The 18,019-nt window shown below is 38.1% G+C and overlaps 1 protein-coding gene across 4 annotated transcripts in view; it reads left to right on the top strand.

Moving 5' to 3' along the window:
• The first annotated feature begins 1 nt into the window (after position 1).
• Positions 2-18,019, top strand: part of DYNC2H1 (dynein cytoplasmic 2 heavy chain 1) — a 402,876-nt gene continuing 384,858 nt past the window's right edge. For all 4 annotated transcript variants that reach the window (XM_003923764.4, XM_003923763.4, XM_074400491.1 and 1 more), the window contains exons 1-4: positions 2-275; positions 806-931; positions 11,599-11,738; positions 14,425-14,511. The gene's annotated coding sequence lies outside the window, so the exon portion shown is untranslated. The remainder of the gene's footprint in view (positions 276-805; positions 932-11,598; positions 11,739-14,424; positions 14,512-18,019) is intronic.

Raw genomic sequence — 18,019 nt, forward strand, 5'->3', positions numbered from 1 at the left:
TAACCCGGAGGCGAATCGCTGAGGGCCGGAAGTGACGCAATCGCGGAGCCGGTCCCCGGGAGGGGCGTGGTTCCGGTCGGCCTTAGCGGGCCGTAGGTAGGCCGGGCCGACTGAAGCTCTCTGACTCCCGCAACTGCGACCGCCCGCGGGACTCTGTATCCCGTCTAGGGTATCCTCACCTTTCTCATCAAGCTTCTACCGCACTCTGATGCTGGCAGTCACCGCCAAAAAAATGAAACTACTAGTACTCTGCAGTCGACGTTAAAAATAACCTGGTAAAGTAGACCAAGTTCCACTTCTGAGCTCTTCCACACAATAACCTCACCTGAAGTGTTCGCACCCCTTAAATGCATTGTCACCCTGTGTCCTGCGTGTTTCCTTTATGGGCCTACGGTCAACTTCCCACTCTCCCTTCTCCCTTTTCCCGACCTCTGTTGATCACTTTATCCTGTATTGAAACTTGGCTCTACCATTATTTCCACAGGGCTCACCTCTCTGACAAGAGACAGTAGGTGACCGCGACTTAGTATTGGGGAACAGTTCTAAGGCGCCTTCCCCTACACCTTACTACCTAAAACACACTCTATTCCCCTCCACTTAGATGGAATTACTGTTTTTAAATAATGATTATTAGTCGGGGGCTGTGGCTCACGCTTGTAATCCCAGCACTTTGGGAGGCCAAAGTGGGTGGATCACAAGATCAGGAGTTTGAGACCAGCCTGACCAACATGGTGAAACCCCCGTCTCTACTAAAAATACAAAAAATTAGCCTGACATGGATGGTGTCGCGTGCCTGTAATTCCAGCTACTCAGGAGGTTGCGGCAAGAGAATCGCTTGAACTCGGGAGGTGGAGGTTACAGTGAGCTGAGATCGCGCCACTGCACTCCAGCTTGAGCAACAGAGTGAGACTTCCTCTCAACAACAAAAAAGGTAATTCTATGTAAACACACAGTAGAAAGTCGCTAATAATTCTGTTTTGTAAAATAAATTTATCTCTGCAAAACTGTGATGGGACAAGACTAAAAGTCTTTAAATTGAGTATCAGTTGAAGTGGTTCCTGTGAAACTGCCTTCACGATGGCACCCTAATCAGGCCAATCAGAATATCATATTTCCTTAATGTGATTAATTGGTCCAGGATGTACACATACCCAAGCCAGGCCAATGACTGCCAATGACGTAAAATTGAACCACCAGGAAGCAATTTTACTTCCTATGGATTTGAACCAGAGAAGCCATGGAGAATGAAGCCAAAACTCAAAGAGACCAGTATGAAGCAGAAAGATAGAAAAACCAGGATGTGATTACATGGTATGAGCCCCAAATCCATGATATGCGCTAGAATTTTCAGTTATATGAGTCAATAAATTTCACTATTTTGCATATTTAGTTCTCTATTACTCAATCAAAAGAATGTCAACGCATTTAAAAATGCGTGTGGCCAAAAACAACCAAAGCAAAACAAAACAAAAAAAACCAGAATCAGATAAAGTCTCTAAATAGAACTACCATCTACAAAAAATAGAGGACAGAGGAGCATGTTAAATACCCAATGCAATCAACAATATCTAGATTGTCAGAAAAATCTACAGGACAAGTGACCTAGATTCTGCAACAAATTATTAGGATGAGAGGAGAAAGAAGGAAATTAAAAGAGACTTAAAGGATATGTGAATCATTTTGAGTATGCAGTTCTTATTTGAATTTGATTCACACAAACAATTTAAACTATATTATAACATCTATGTAGCAATCAGAGGTGTTAATGCTAGCTGGATATTTGATGAAATTCTAGAACGTATAAAACTTACAGCAATGGCATATCAGTGACACTTGGGGCAGGGATGGAGTGAGTCAGGGGGAAAAGTGACTGCAAAGAAAACCCAAGGGAAATTATTGGGTAATGAACATATTCTATGCCTTGACTGAGGTAATAGTATATCTATACTTGTGAAAATTCATTGAATTGTACACTTAAAAATGGATATTTTAATGAATATTCTTCCTCCATAAAATTTATATAAAATGTGCAAAATAAAACAAATGATAGTGACAAAACTATTAGCAATAGCCAAGCTTATTTCTTCAAGAAGTGAGCTGCAAAAGCTAAACAGCCCCTTTTCCCAAGGAGGACCAAGGAAATGGAATAAAACCTAAAGGATGGAAAGAAAGATCTCCCAGGATGATGTTAAAGAGGTGCCCTACCAGAGAGTAGAGTCAAGGCCTGATCAAAGAGTAGGGAATTTCATAATGCCTGTCTTGCAGGCTACCAGCATTTGCTATAGGCCAATGCCCACTGCACATCTTCTTCTTCTTCTTTTTTTTTAATAGATTTTTTTTATTGTGATTATTGTATCCCTTCTTCACCATTATTTATTGGGTGAGAGTGGGAAACAGATTGTTGCCTCTTATAAGTTCATAGGCCATTGGACCATAAGAATCACTTTCAAACTAAGGAAACCCCCACTATCCCTGGAGATCCTAGACATTGAGCTGAATGCAGTAACTGGATAGGAGCCTACTCGTACCCAAAGAATACTCTGAAGAAAAGACAAAAGGCTGGATCTATTCATTTAGTGCATCTATTCAAAAAATATTTAATGATCACTTCAACCAGAAGCTTTACTGGGCTTAAGACTATAAAAAGCAGACATGACTCCTGCAATCATGGAGCTGCCAGTCTGAAGGGAGAAATACAGTCATGCACCATATAACAATATTTTGGTCAGGATGTGCATATGTGATGATAGTCCCTTAAGATTATAATAGTGTATTTTTACTCTACCTTTTCTATGTTTAGATATGTTGAGATACACAAATAACAATAGTGTTAAAATTGCCTACAGTATTCAGTACGGTAGCATGCTGTACAGGTTTTAGCCTAGGACCTATAGGCTATATCATATAGCCTAGCATGTAGGTTTGTATAAGTACATTCTATGATGTTCACACAGCGATGAAGCCTCCTAATGACACATTTCTTGGAATATATTCCTGTTAATAAGAAATATATGACTGTTTATGCTGTTTGCATTTAAGAGAATTTTATGAATAGGAATTAGGGTTCATAATCTATGCTTGTCAATGATATCAAAGGGATGGCAATTTCTGGGTCATGTAGATAATTTATATCCATCTACTTCTTCATTCTCTTGTCTGGTCAGTACCTACTGCTACTGCCAAACCACCATTTCTCAAAGTCGGCTTTTCATCATCCCAATTACTCTCACAAAGGGGCATATTGATAGCCTTGCTACCTATGAGAAGTATAGAAATGCCTAGTTATATGGATTTAATATTTTCTGCTGCTCACCAATACATACGTAGTACATGATTTTGCATGAAAAGATACCTATAATACAGAAACAAACTATGACAGAGTAATGTCGTTCTCTGTCATGCAGTAGAATTTTTTAAATGAAAGTAATGACAAGGAGGGGAGGGATGAAGTAGTCACCTGAAGCAGAAGTGTGTTCTAGTCTCAGATCCAAAGAAGACGCTAGGTGACTTTAGGAAAGGCACATAATTTCCTTTATCTTTCATCTTATCCTACTATAATACAGAAGGATATAGGGGAAGAAAACAACAAAAATAATACTTATGCTTAATAGGGAAGTAATTAAGCAGGAGGACTGAGACCCAGTTCTATTATCTATTTGGCGTCTTGGTCATATACACATTCTTTAGCTTTTGGGAGTTATAAAGAAAAGTCATGAAAAAGATCTGTTAAAATAATTATATCTCTGTAAAGGTAGCCAAAAATAGTACTCTAAGATGTGTTAATTTATATATTCCGTACATAGTTTAGTTTTTCTTAACACCTTTTTAAAATAGGACTTTCCCACTTACCAGAATAACAAGCAACACAGACATTAAGTGATTTATGGGATGCCACATGTTATTGTAGTCCTGGATCTATGCAGATGCTCTCCCTTCTATATATATATATATATTTTTTTTTTTTGAGACGGAGTTTCGCTCTTGTTACCCAGGCTGGAGTGCAATGGCACGATCTCGGCTCACCGCAGCCTCCGCCTCCTGGGTTCAGGCAATTCTCCTGTCTCAGCCTCCTGAGTAGCTGGGATTACAGGCACGTGCCACCATGCCCAGCTAATTTTTTGTATTTTTAGTAGAGACGGGGTTTCACTATGTTGACCGGGATGGTCTCGATCTCTTGACCTCGTGATCCACCCGCCTCGGCCTCCCAAAGTGCTGGGATTACAGGCTTGAGCCACCGCGCCCAGCCTCCCTTCTATATATTAATGTTGATTTTTAAAATAATCTTGCATTTTAAAATTTTGTGAAATGTTTTCATGCACATAAATCTAAAGAAAGATAACTCTAAGGAATAGCAGAAATGGGATTTCAAGACAGGATTTTTTTTGTTTGTTTGTTTTGGCATTTCAGTAAAGCCTACAAGAACTCCGTGTGTTTTAGAGAGGCCCAGAGATGCAGAACTATGTAACACATGACACTTAGCCCCCATACCATAAAGGGGTGTGCTAGACCACATCAACTTTAGCTTGGCTGTGAGTATGGTTCACTCTGGGATCTAGACTGAGGGAATAGTCACCACCTATAACACTGTTTGTCTTCATGACAGAGGGAAAGAAAAACATGGTAAACCCCATGCTGCCTATAGAGGATTCTGCCCTGAAGTGACACATTAATCCTGTTCAAGTCATATGGCTACACCTGAGGTCACGAGGGCAGGAATGTATAATCCTCCTGTAGAGAGAAACACCAAGTAAAGGTAAATACAGCCTGCTATAGTAAGAGATTAGACTGAAATTTTATTTAAAGCATAGGGAAAAATGAATTCACAGAGCAGTTTAAAGAGGGAGTAGGAAAAAGCATAAGATTGGTTTCTGCTTATACCTCAGTGTGGCAGACTATATTCTTCAAAGGTGGTCATAGCAACATCTCTGATTCCACATATTCTAGAAACTTACTATCAAAAAGTAAAGTCTAGTTGAAAGAAATAAATCAATATTGGTTCATTAATTGTGGGAAATGTACCATACTAATATAAGATATTAATAATAGGGGAAAGTGGGTGTGGGATATATGAGCAGTATCTGTAGTATCATTGCAGTTTTTCCACAAAATTAAAACTCTTCTAAAATAAATTATTAAAAAGTCACAGTGAATGGGAAAAAATAAAGAAATTTTACAAAATAGCGAAGTAAAGGAAGAAAGTGTCATGATTAAAAAGAGCAGCCTAGGTTGGATGCTTTTGGAAAGGTAAGACTATACAAAATTCTGGATATGGGATCATAGGTAGAAAACAGTGTCTTGTATATCAGATGGCCAAGGACAGAGCAATTTCAACTTGAAACCTAACCAGGAAGACTAAGAACAAGTGCTCAGGTGAGAAATTGTATTAAGCAGTACACCTGATTTGCCTTCCCATATGTGAATATGTACCCCAAATGAAGAAAAGTAGTTCACGCCAGGTGTTGTGGCTCATGCATGTAGTCCCAGCACTTTAGAGGGCCGACGTGGGTGGATCACTTGAGGCCAGGAATTCGAGACCAGCCTGGCCAACAGGGGCAAAAACGCTGTCACTAATAAAAATACAAATATTAGCTGCGTGTGGTGGCACATGCCTGTAATCTCAGCTATGCGGAGGCTGAGGCACAAGAATCTCTTGAACCTGGGAGGTGGAGGTTGCAGTGAGCTGAGATCATGGCACTGCACTACAACCTAGGTGACAAAGCAAGACTCTGTCAAAAAATTACTGGCAGAGGTTATATTGTTTTGATGACTTGCTGCAGAGAAGTCTCTTTTATTTGAATGAGGTGGTAGAGAAGACCAAAACTGAGTACAAACAGCTTGGATTGGGTATGTTCTTAAATGTAGTTTCCTAATTTTGGTATTTGCTGAATAGGCGTTTCATTTTTTTGTCATGTTATACATTTCTTAGACTTAACATTGGAAAGTGGTATAGTGTAAAGGTTTTGTCAAAATGAGAACCACCATTAGACTGATCAATTTCCTTTTTAACTTGACAACCTTGGTAAAACATTTAACCATGTTGTGACTCAGTTTTCTTCTTTGTAAGATAGTAATACCTGCCTTCTCTAGATATCACAGCATTGTGTTATTGAAAAAAAAATGAGAAAATAAATGTGACAATGTTATCAAACTTGATAAAGGGCATGAAACCATGTATCAGCTGAGGTAAATCAAGTTCTACATTTAACAAGATAATTTATTTTGAAGTAGTCTATCGAATCAAAGGAAGGAGTTGCAATTAAGGAGATGTGTAAAGGGAGTGAGCTGCCTTGGTTTTTATCCTCACCCAAATTCGGATACTGGAGCTTTTCCACCTTTATCACTACCACCTTTTTGATGACTTCATCTTTAGTTGTAGGCATCTTAATCATGTTTTCAGCCATTGAAAATATGGTCATCTACACTGGGCAGTTTGAATGGGATTTAGCAAATTCTTGGGCTGTGATTATTCATGACGTCTTTGGAAAATACATAGGTGACATGTGAACAGTTATGGAAGGCCACCGGTGAGGACCACTTAGCACAGAGATCAGTTCACATGATTGCAGTGGAGGCAGTTATTCTTAGAAAGGCAGTTAATGGTCTGTAAAGAGTCTGACAGGTACTTTGCACCCACCTTGCTCTCCTCACTGGCAGTGACAGTGTTGGTGTTTCTTGATGCTGATGCTGCTTCTCATTATGTGTTCCTCAAGTCTATTCCCTCATCTCTAGCCTCACAAAAGAGGCCTCTTCCACGTTCAAGCCCTATCCAACTCTTGAACTCTATTTCTAGCCAAGATGACCTTCAACTGTTATAGCATAGCGTCTTTGATCTGCTTCTTTCAGGGCTTCGACTTTTAATTTGCAAGAGCTTTCTTGTTTATAAAGAAAACATAGCTTATGAGAATCAACAGTTTTTGGTTTAAATGGCATATTTTTAAAAGTGTTGTGATATTTCAAGAGTATGTTTTTGAAGTAAATAGTAAACCAACTGTATTTCTTTCCATTTCTGATTTATAGTTTATAATTTTCTTTTAGATAATGACACTGACCATAATGGTCATGAGCAAGAAAATACAGAAAACAAAAATACAACAATTCTTTCAAGATACTTTCTCTCTATAGGGTAAACAAGTAGATAATTCTGAGACAACTTCACTGAACTCTTCCACATTGCATATGCAGCTAATGCTTCCACTGCACATCCTTCTGATACAACCTAGACTTAGGACCAGGTGCATAATTTGTAGGTTCCAGAACAAAATGAAAATTCAGAGCCTCCTGTTAAAAAAGTATGTAGTGCTCTGTGAGAACACATCACTAAACCAACTGAGAGGCCTTTCTAAGCATGAGGCCCTGTGACATTGCACAAATTGCATGCCCATAAAATCTGCCCTGCATACATTTTAAAAACAAGTCAAGGCTCGATTGACCTATTGGTTCATTCAATGGAGCACCAGATTTGTAAAGCACACTGTGTCAGAGAATAATATGTGCTGATCAAGTCATTCTTTCCTATTCCAGGGTATAATAAAGATTATGTTTCCCTTCCTGGAACCCAGGAGGTGGAAGTTGCAGTGAGCTGAGATTGCACCATGGCACTCCAACATGGGCAACAGCAAGACTCCAACTCAAAAAAATAAAAAGTCAGGAATTGCCGTATACATCTCCTGCATAAGACTTCATTCCCTACCTGCCAATCAACCAGATTTAAATAACCCAGGAGAGAATTCCATAGTCCTAGGGGATAGTGGAGCTACAAAATGGAAAAGGTCTAAATTCCTGAATAATCACAAGGAAGACTGCCTGCCAAGTACCACACTGAATTGTCGAAAGAAAGAGAAATAAAATTTTTGTGTTAAGCCACTGACATTTTGGGGTTGTTATTATAACATTTGCCATACCTTGATTGTATATGTCAGGACTAGGCAATGTTACAGTAACAAACACTAAAATATCAACATGCTATCATAAGAAAGGTTTATTTCTTGTTATGGTAGGTTATTGAGAAGACCCTACCCATCCAAGGTGCTTAGGGAGCTAACCCGATAAAAACACTGTCTTGTTTTATCCTTCCATGATTGTCATGGCAGTGAGAAAGAACTATGCTAAATCATACTTTGGCTTTTAATGCTTTCGTCTATATGTGATATATTACTTCTACATACATTTCAAAGATCAAAGCAAGTCATAAGATCATGCCTATCTTTAAAAAGAGCAGAGAAGTGCCAAGAAAGAGAAAAGCCAGAAACATTTGTTAAATGACAGTAACAACTACCACAAGAATATAGATATTGGTGCTTAGAATGAAGATGCTGCATGCAGAAACTTAAAATATGTTGTATAGAATTAGTGGTCATGCAACAGGCAGAAAAGAAACATTACCAGGTTGATTATCTAGAGATTTTTAACATGCCTTTTAAAATATTCACTGAAACTTCCCATTGAGAAGTAGAAGGGAGACCATTAACCTAGTAAGATTCTAACTCTGGAAAATTGTTAAAGGCAGAGTGACAGTGTGTAATGGCTACAGTTGTCTGCCTTTAGCAAGATTTACAAGAAAAATATGAGCTCAGATGAGAATTGGTTAATTTTCTAGAAGGAATGGAAAAGTGCTAAGGAATCCTACAGATAAGGATCTCTCAGGGTTAGAAAAGATGACTACTCCTAGTTTCTAAGTAATAAGAGGTAAGACTGAAAAAAAAATTGTGAGTAATAAAGGTACTAAAAGATCTCTCAGTTTAAAAAAAAAAGTGATATAATATTTGAGCAAAGCTCAGAGTAAGGATTTTAACCTTGTCATCTAAACCTATTGTTTCAGATAGCCTCAGGATAACCAACAAGTTGAGAGAGGGGGACACGGGTATGAGTAAGCAAAAAGATCATTCTTTGGAATCATATGTAAGAAATAACTAGAATATGGAATTTAGAATATGGAATTAAAAGCAAATACATCAGAAAGCCTACTAAGTTTGGAAGGGAATTGTTAAATAAACCATGTGCCTGGACCAAAAACACTGATTTTTTGAGCCTTAAAACAACTATCAAGCTCCCAGAGTTTCTCCAGAAGGAAGCGCAAATAACTTATCTCTTTAATTTGTAGGTTGCTGAATCATCAGGAGCTACATTTGAACCTGATGGAAACAACTGTGTATCACATGGATACCTTAGATCCCTCTCTTTTCTCTAATAAAGGACTTCCCCAAATGTGTCTTCATTGACTTCACAGCCCCAATCCTGACAAGAACACTAGACACTTGATAGCAATAATTTCCAGTAGTTTCAGTGAATGTGTTCCTTAATGGTATAAAATCTCAAATTTCATATTTGATTAGATATCTTTAGGGATTAAAGGTGCCAAGCCAATGCTTGAAAAATGAGAATTGTAACTTGATGTCTTTGCTTTAAATTTATCCTGAGCTACCCTGCTGAGTAGGTTGACACTGCCAAATTTTTGATGTTCTAGTATCATAGCAACAAGCTGTGATGTCAGAGAGTTATTTTATCACAGAATCTATCCAGAAAGATGCCAGGCTGTGAAGCAGAAAGCTCTGATTTAATTGTATGTTGTTCAACAATCATTTTATGTAAATAGAAATGGAGATTAAAAAAAGACTTAAAATAACAATCTATGTGAACATTTTTGTTATTAGTTGCCATGGTTTAAAAAGCTTTCCCTTCAGCATTTACATCAGTGGGTATGTATTATTTTTTAAATGACATTAAAGGGCATCCAGTTATAAGTCAAAGCAAGACTACTTCCTGCAAATAACAGATAAGCTAGATAATGCACAAAGCAAAGAAAGCAACTTCAAACCATCTAAAAGTATAATTAGCATCACCATAGAGGAAAAGATTAGGAATATGTTTTGAAATTGTTTATATTAAGGGCCTTAACACAGTTTCACTAGCATACTTTATTATCCTGAATGACAAAATTAAAAGCAGTATTTTTATCAGACAAGTTATTATCACATAATTTGGTATAAGTGAAACAAATTTCATCAAGACAGCATTACATAAAACAGCTTTACAAACCTGGAAGCCTTCTGGGCCTGGTTGACCATGTAAATTAGTGAAATGACCTGGGTGTAAGACAACAGGGTAGGTGGATATCGTGGCTGAAGCAAAGTGCATGCCTTATCTGCAGAAGTCTAGATGGGTTAGATTAGGCCAGAGCAACAAAGAAGGCATAGAAGCTCAGTTGTTTAGGACAACACAATTTTCTTGCCTGATCATACTACCCTTTAAAGGTCAGCTAAAGACTCTGTTCTTTGCCATCAGTACAGCCACTGTCTAGAACATTATTGGTTACTATGGTAGAATAAAAAGAAAGAGCACAGCTTCTTTGGCTTAGTGCAAGCAGTGTTTGTTTTTGTTAATTTGAAAAACATTAGGCCGGGCACGGTGGCTCATGCCTGTAATCTCATCATTTTGGGAGGCCAAGGCAGGCAGATCACTTGAAGTCAGGAGTTCAAGACCAGCCTGACCCATGTGGTGAAACTGGTATATTATTTAATAAAAAAATGCAAAAAAACAAAAAAATTAGCTGGGTGTGGTGATGGGCACCTGTAATCCCAGCTACTCGGGAGGCTGAGGCAGGAAAATCTCTTGAACCCAGGAGGCAGAGCTTGCAGCGAGCAGAGATTGTGCCATTGCACTGCATTCCAGCCTGGGTGAGAGAGTGAGCCTCCGTCTCAAAATAAGATAAAACCGAAGAAAAATATTAGAAAGTGTAGTAGTCATTAGGGTTGTTCTCAAATATTCTATAACTCTCCTTTTGTGTATAAGGTATAGTTTCACCTACCTGCCCACTTGCAGTTAGATGTGACCATGTAGTTTGCTTGGCCAATAAAATTTGAATGGAACTGATGTGCAGAAACTTTGACAGCCAGTATCTACTTTTTCACATGTTCTCTTTTCCCTCAAAAGAGAACATGTTTAACATGTATTGTTAAAAAGCAATACGACTACTTAAGATAATTCTAATATAAGGTAATTATAACCACAGCTCAAGAACTAGGAACAATTTTTACTAAGAAGTACCTGTACAGCATCACAGGGCTATACTTTTGAGAATATATTTATTTCTCCCAAGACTGGTGTTTTTTTAATCTTAAAAGATAAAAGTTTTAGAACACAGTCTTTGCCATATTTCCTGCAATCCTTACTATTAATACTAAAATGTATTTAAAAGTAACTGATACGTAATTTTTAAAACATATTTGAACATAATGAAGAACTAATATTCAAATAATATGTAGTATCTGAAAAAAGTTAAGATTAAATATACTGTCTGGATGTTCTCATAATGAAACACAGAAGTATTATTTGCAAGAAGGAATGCTACCCCTTGATTTTGTTTTCTAATGACTGTTTCTGGGTCTCTTGTTAGAGGAGATAGGCAAAAATCATCCCACATTATCACATTTCTGGCAATTCCCCTACCTCTTCAATGACAGCTTCATAGGACATCACTGGGGGAAGGGGTAGCAGGAGTACAGATATAAGAAATAACCTTCAGCTACATGTTACAAACCAATGAGGACTAACACCCTTGCTTACAACATGTCTCCTTCCTCTTTCCTTGTATATTTTTAGTGCAATTGACTGCAGAAAGAATTGGCTGTCTGCTAGACCCAGAAGCAGGGTCTATTCAACTATTCAGTGATTTTCTTAGAAAGAGAGTCAGAAGAAATAGAATTCCTTTATTCCACAAGGACTCATAAAAACACGTAAAGGTAAATATATTTAAGTATTTGAGGTAAATATGAGATTTTAGTGTAGAGTATCTTCTTTGTTTATTTGGGCTGCTGTAACAAAATATCTTGGTCTAGGTAATTTGTAAATAATAGAAATATATTGCTCACAGTTATGGAGGCTGTGAAGTCCAAAATCAAGGCAACAGCAGATTTGGTATCTGGTGGGAACCTGTTCCTCCTAAGTGGTGCCTTCTATATGTTCTCATATAATGGAAGGGTGAACAAGCTCTATTGGGCCTCTCTTATACGGACACTAATCTGATCCATGAGGGCTCCATCTTCAAGACCTAATTACCTTCCAAAGCCCTACCTCTTAATAATATCATGCTAGGGATTAAGTTTCAACATATGAATTTGAAAGAACATTAAATGATCTAAATTAGTCAGGGTTCTCCAGAGAAACAGAATCAATAGGTTATTAATAGATATTTAAGAGGATATTTACTATGGGCATTTCCTCACCCAATTATGAAGGCCAATAAGTCACCTGTTATACCATCTGCAAGTTGGAAAGCCAGGAAAGCCAGTGGTGTAATTCAGCCTGAATCTCAAGATCTTGGAACATGGTGTGCTGCTGGTATACATTCTGAAGTCAAAAGGCTCCAAAGCTAGGAGTTCTGATTTTCCAGAGCAGCAGATGGATGTCCCACCACTAGAAGACAGCAAGTTCACCTTTCCTTGCCTTTTTGTTCTATTTGAGTTCTCAAGGGATTGAATGATGCCTGCCTACATTGATGTGGGCTGTCTTCTTACTCAGTCCATTGATTCAAATGCTAATATTTTCCTGAAACACTCTCACAAACACCCAGAAATAATGTTTTACCAGCTATCTGAGTATCATTTATTCTACCAACTTGACTAGCATTTTTCCTTTAAAATTACTAAAATTACAAAGCATCTGTTTAATAACTTCATAGGACAGTACTTTATAACCAACACTATATATTTAACATATTTGCCAATATTTATCAAACATAATGGGAAAACAAAAAAAATCTTTATCCTATATTCACTTTCATGGAATAGTTGCAGATATCTTAGAAACCATCTAGAAGACTAAGATTTTGGGAGGAACTTGAAATGTTTTTGTCATGCCTCCATGTGCAAGCCCGGACCCAGAAAGTTTAAAGTCCTGCCCACCTTGGCTGATCACCCTGCAACCCCAGCCTGTGTTGGCCATTCTCCCTGAGTGCCCAGCAGAGCTTCCCCACCGCTCCCCCCACATAAGCTTCCCCTCACCCCACTCTGCCATCTTAACTGTTACTACAGTAATGTGAATACTCCTCACCCCACCCTACCATCTTAACTACTCTTATCCCACCGCCATTGTAACTGAATTTATGGTAATGTATACTTCTTGCCCCTACTTCCACCACTGTAACTGATCTTACTCTGTAACTTCCCACTGCCCACTGTAAACCTATAAATCCAACTCCTATCCCACTGCCTTTTGCTAACACCCTTTTCGGCCTTAGCCCATCTGGACCCAGGTGAATGAACAGCCATGTTGTTCACACAAAGCCTTTTTGGGGTAGGGGGGAGGTCTCTTCATTCAAAGAGCACGTTTTTAACAGTTTTCAGGGAAAGTGAGGTCAGAACATTATGTATCTCTGTCGCTGTGCTTGACGTTTTCATTGATAATGCAGGAGGAATGGCAGCTATGGTAGGCAGAATTCCAGGGAGTCCCCAAGCTCCCTGCTCCCTGGTGTGCACACTTTGCAGAGCCCCCTAACCTTGAGTGTGGAGGAAATTCGTGAATATGATGGTATATTATTCCCATGCCTAGTTTACTCACCAGATGACTTTGAGTTAATAAAAAAGGAAATTATTCACTGGGCCTGATCTAATCAGGTGAATCCTTAAAAGGAGCTGGTTTCTTCCTATTATAAAAGAGATTTGAAGCACAAGGGAGCTTAGATGTGTTAGGAAGTTCTCTATTGTTGGCTTTAAAGATGAAGGATAAGAATGTGGGCAATATCTAATTCCTGAGTGGCCCCAGCTGACATCCAGCAAAGAATGAAGACCTCAGTCTTAAAACTGCAAGAAAATGCATTCTGCTTCAAATGTAAGAGGACTCTAAGCTCCAAATGAGAATGCAGCCTGACTGACATTTTGATTTACACCTGTGAGACCCTTAGCATGCAGCATGGAGCCTCCTGACTTATCAGACTATTGGCTAATGAATGGGTGTTATTTTAAGCCACTAAATGTGTAGTAGTTTGTTATATAACATTTAAAAATAATACAGTGGCTAAAACAGCTGGCAACTTGACCCAAATCAATGGTGGGGCCCCAACTGCTTTAGTAATTATCTGTTCTTTGCATGCATGCATTCACTGGAAAAGATTCCAGTTTCATTTAAGAATGTCCTTGATGAATGAGTAAAATTTATTCTTTTTATTAAATATTAAACTTTGAGTACTAGTCATTTCAATATTTTGAATGATGAAATAATACACCATAAAACACTTCTGCTGCATTGAAGTATTAATAATGGTTGTTTCAAGAAAAATAATTTCATGATTGAGTTGTGATTTAAACTAGTTGTTTTTTTTTCATGGAAGACCATTTTTACTTGAAAGTGTAACAAACTAATGTTATTCATAGTTTGATATTTGGCAGAAATTTTTCTTAAAAATGAATGAAATAAGCTTATCACTTCCAGGAAAACAATGGACCTTATTTGTTGCGAATGATAAAATTCAAGAATTCCTGAAAAAATTCGAATCTTGGATAACTTAAATTCTCTGCTGTAAGTATGACAACCTCTCCATACATAAAGACTTTTTCTTGGCCAGGAGAGGTGGCTCATGTCTGTAATCCCAGCACTTTGGGAGGCTGAGGTGGGATGATAGCTTTAGCACAGGAGTTTGAGGCTACAGTGAGCTATGGTTAAGCCACTGCACTCTAGTTTGGGTGACAGAGAAAGACCCTGTCCCTAAAAAGACTTTTTTCTTATGAGATCAGTGGTGTATTAATGAATGTAATTTAAAAAAATATTATAGGCCGGCTGCGGTGGCTCACACCTGTAATCCCAGCACTTTGGGAGGCCGAGACAGGTGGATCACCTGAAGTCAGGAGTTCGAGACCAGCCTGGCCAACATGGTGAAACCCTGTCTCTCTCTGCATATATATATATAAAAGAAAAAGAAAAAAATATATCATATAAGGAAATGTATCAATGTTTGGAAGATCTTCATAGATAAGTGAACCAATATTTTCTAAATGACCAATGCATGATGTTATGAAATTATGTATGGGTAAAAGATACATTCAAAGTGCTAGAAAACCAATGGATTTTAATGTAACTGAGTATGAAATATTCATTGATTGGGTTCCAAATTCCAAATTTCAACTATCCTTTAAGAAACTACTACTTGTGTAGTATTACTTTAGTCTGAAATAATATTCACAAGTATCTATTAAAATTCTTTTCCATATTTTAATTTCTCAATTTTTAAACTACATATCTATGTGAGACTGGATATTTTCTATCTACTTCAACCAAAACAACGTATTGCAAGAGATGGAATGCAGAAGCACATAGAGGATCCAGCTGTCTTCTGCTAAGGCAGGCATGAAAGATACTTAGCAAAAATGTAAAACAATGCCATTCTTCTCATCAATGCTTTTTGCCTTTTAGAAATCTAATTATTTTTGTAAAAATATGTTATTTATTTTACCAATAATGATCTTATTATGCTTATTTAAAAATAGATAAGTAAATACATATTTCAAAAATTTCTCAGTTTTAATTTTGATTACAGTAAATATTGATAGAAATTACCTACAGAAACAAAATCCCTTTGAAGTCTTCGGTAATTTTTTTTTTTGAGACAGAGTCTTGCTCTGTTGCCCAGGCTGGAGTGCAGTAGTGTGATCTTGGCTCACTGCAACCTCTGCCTCCTGGGTTCAGGTGATTCTTCTGCTTCAGCCTCCGGAGTAGCTGGGACTACAGACTGCGCCACTATGCCTGGCTAATTTTTGTATTTTTAGTAAAGATGGGGTTTTACCATATTGGCCAAGCTGGTCTTCAACTCCTGACCTTGTGATCTAACTGCCTTGGCCTCCCAGCGTGTTGGGATTACTGCCACTGTGCCTGGCAGTAATTTTTTTAAGTATGAAAATAATTTTTTAAAGTATAAAGTATAAAAACACCACCAAAAAGTTTGGGAAATGGCATATAGGACAAAATTAGGAAGCCCTGGCTCAGAAGGTTTTGGGTCTTGCCCTCCAGCTCACATTACCTGCTTTCATGCTACCTGTCAGCCAACTGCTAAGCCACTGCCCACATTAAAAAAAATTAAATCATTACTATACTATGGATATCAACTTCTCTTTTGGTTAGAGTGGCCTAAATTGCTATAAAAATAGTCTCACACAGCCGGGCGCGGTGGCTCAAGCCTGTAATCCCAGCACTTTGGGAGGCCAAGGCGGGCGGATCACGAGGTCGAGAGATTGAGACCAACCTGGTCAACATGGTGAAACCCCATCTCTACTAAAGATACAAAAAATCAGCTGGGCATGGTGGCGCGTGCCTGTAATCCCAGTTACTCACCAGTTACTCAGGAGGCTGAGGCAGGTGAATTGCTTGAACCCGGGAGGCGGAGGTTGCGGTGAGCCGAGATCGCACCATTGCACTCCAGCCTGGGTAACAAGAGCAAAACTCTGTCTCAAAAAACTAAAAAACTAAAAAACTAAAAAAAAAAAAAAAAAAAAAAAGTCTCACACAGTTCAATGTATAATGCCTCAAACACAAAAAAGGTTATTTCTTGCATATTTAACAACTGCAGACATCATTCCACACTGTGATTCAGTATCCTAGGGTCCTACTCTTTGAAAGCTTTGCCATCCTTGTTGCTTTGTTGTTATCTGCATCCAGGTGGCAAAAGGTAAAGGTACTCTCACTTCTTTAAAACTTTGCCCTGAAGAGGTACACATTACTTCTCACATTTTATTGGTGAGAATTAGTCACATGGCCACACCTGGAGGATAGCCATTTCTTAGCTATGGAAGGGAAACATGGATTTTGATGTATATCTGGCTATCACTGTGATATGGTGTATAGAGACTGGCTCAGAACTGGATTTTGGTATGAATATTGATTCTACCACTTACCATCTCTGTGGTTTTGTGTAAATTATTTAATCTGTGAGGTTCTTTCTTCTCTATTGTATGCTTCAGTCCTTATCTGAACTTTTTTCCCCACTTTATGCCTCATTTTTTCATATATAGTAGTAAACAGGAAACACAAAATCTCTATTTTATGGAGTTTACATATCAACAGGAGCTTCCATGTTTGATATCTGTGTTAAACTTGATTCACATGCAATTTCATAGTTTGTGGAAGCCTGAAGTTTCCTCAGGAGTTCTAAAAATTCTTGGAAGGATAACATACTCATGATCTAATCTGCTTTCTAGACTCATCTTCCTACACGTGTTGCCTTGTTATTCACCATATTGTTACAGAAGCTCAATTCAGCTGTTTCACACATTTCCACCAAAACAATTCACCCAAAGTCAGCTCTTGCGGGTAATGGAGACTTTCCTGAAGACCTTGGTTAGAGTGATAATGCCCTTTGCAGAGCAAGAAACTCTGTAACCATAGTGGCCACTTTTGCTTTCAAAATCTGTTTATCAAAGTGTTTTTCCCCACCCAGTGGGGAAATTTTTTTTTTGTTGTTGTTTTGAAATGGAGTCTCACTCTGTTGCTGAGGCTGGAGTGCAGGGGCACCCCATCTCATCTCACTGTTTGGATGTTTTCCCATCCATTGGCCAGACTCCCATCTCCCACCGTTTAGATATTTCATGAGAATTTAAAATCATTTCCTTTTATAATTTAGAGCAGTTCAGCTTTTTTAAGTTCCCACTCCAAAATCTTAATCAAGTTGCTCAGCAGATAAAAGGATTCTGTTTCTAATTCTCAAACAATATAGTTTTAAGAGGAAGTTACGATTACTGAGTGCAAACAAAAAAAAAGTCTGTGTAAGTTTATGTACCCTAGGATCATGGCTCGAACCACTGCTGAGGTGATGAATGACTACAGCAAAAACTTCCTGAGGGCAGGAATTGTGTCCCCAGGGGACAGTACTTGGCAAATTGTATTAGATTGGTACAAAAGTAATTATGATTCTTGCCAAACCGCAATTACTTTTGCACCAACCTAGTAATATGTAGTAACTATTTTTAGAAGAGAATTACTGAATCCAGAAAGTTCGGATTAATGACCAGCAGTTTAGTAGTTTATAGTAATGCCATGG

This window comes from Saimiri boliviensis, chromosome 6 (genome assembly GCF_048565385.1).
Source record: "Saimiri boliviensis isolate mSaiBol1 chromosome 6, mSaiBol1.pri, whole genome shotgun sequence".
NCBI classification, from domain to species: domain Eukaryota; kingdom Metazoa; phylum Chordata; class Mammalia; order Primates; family Cebidae; genus Saimiri; species Saimiri boliviensis.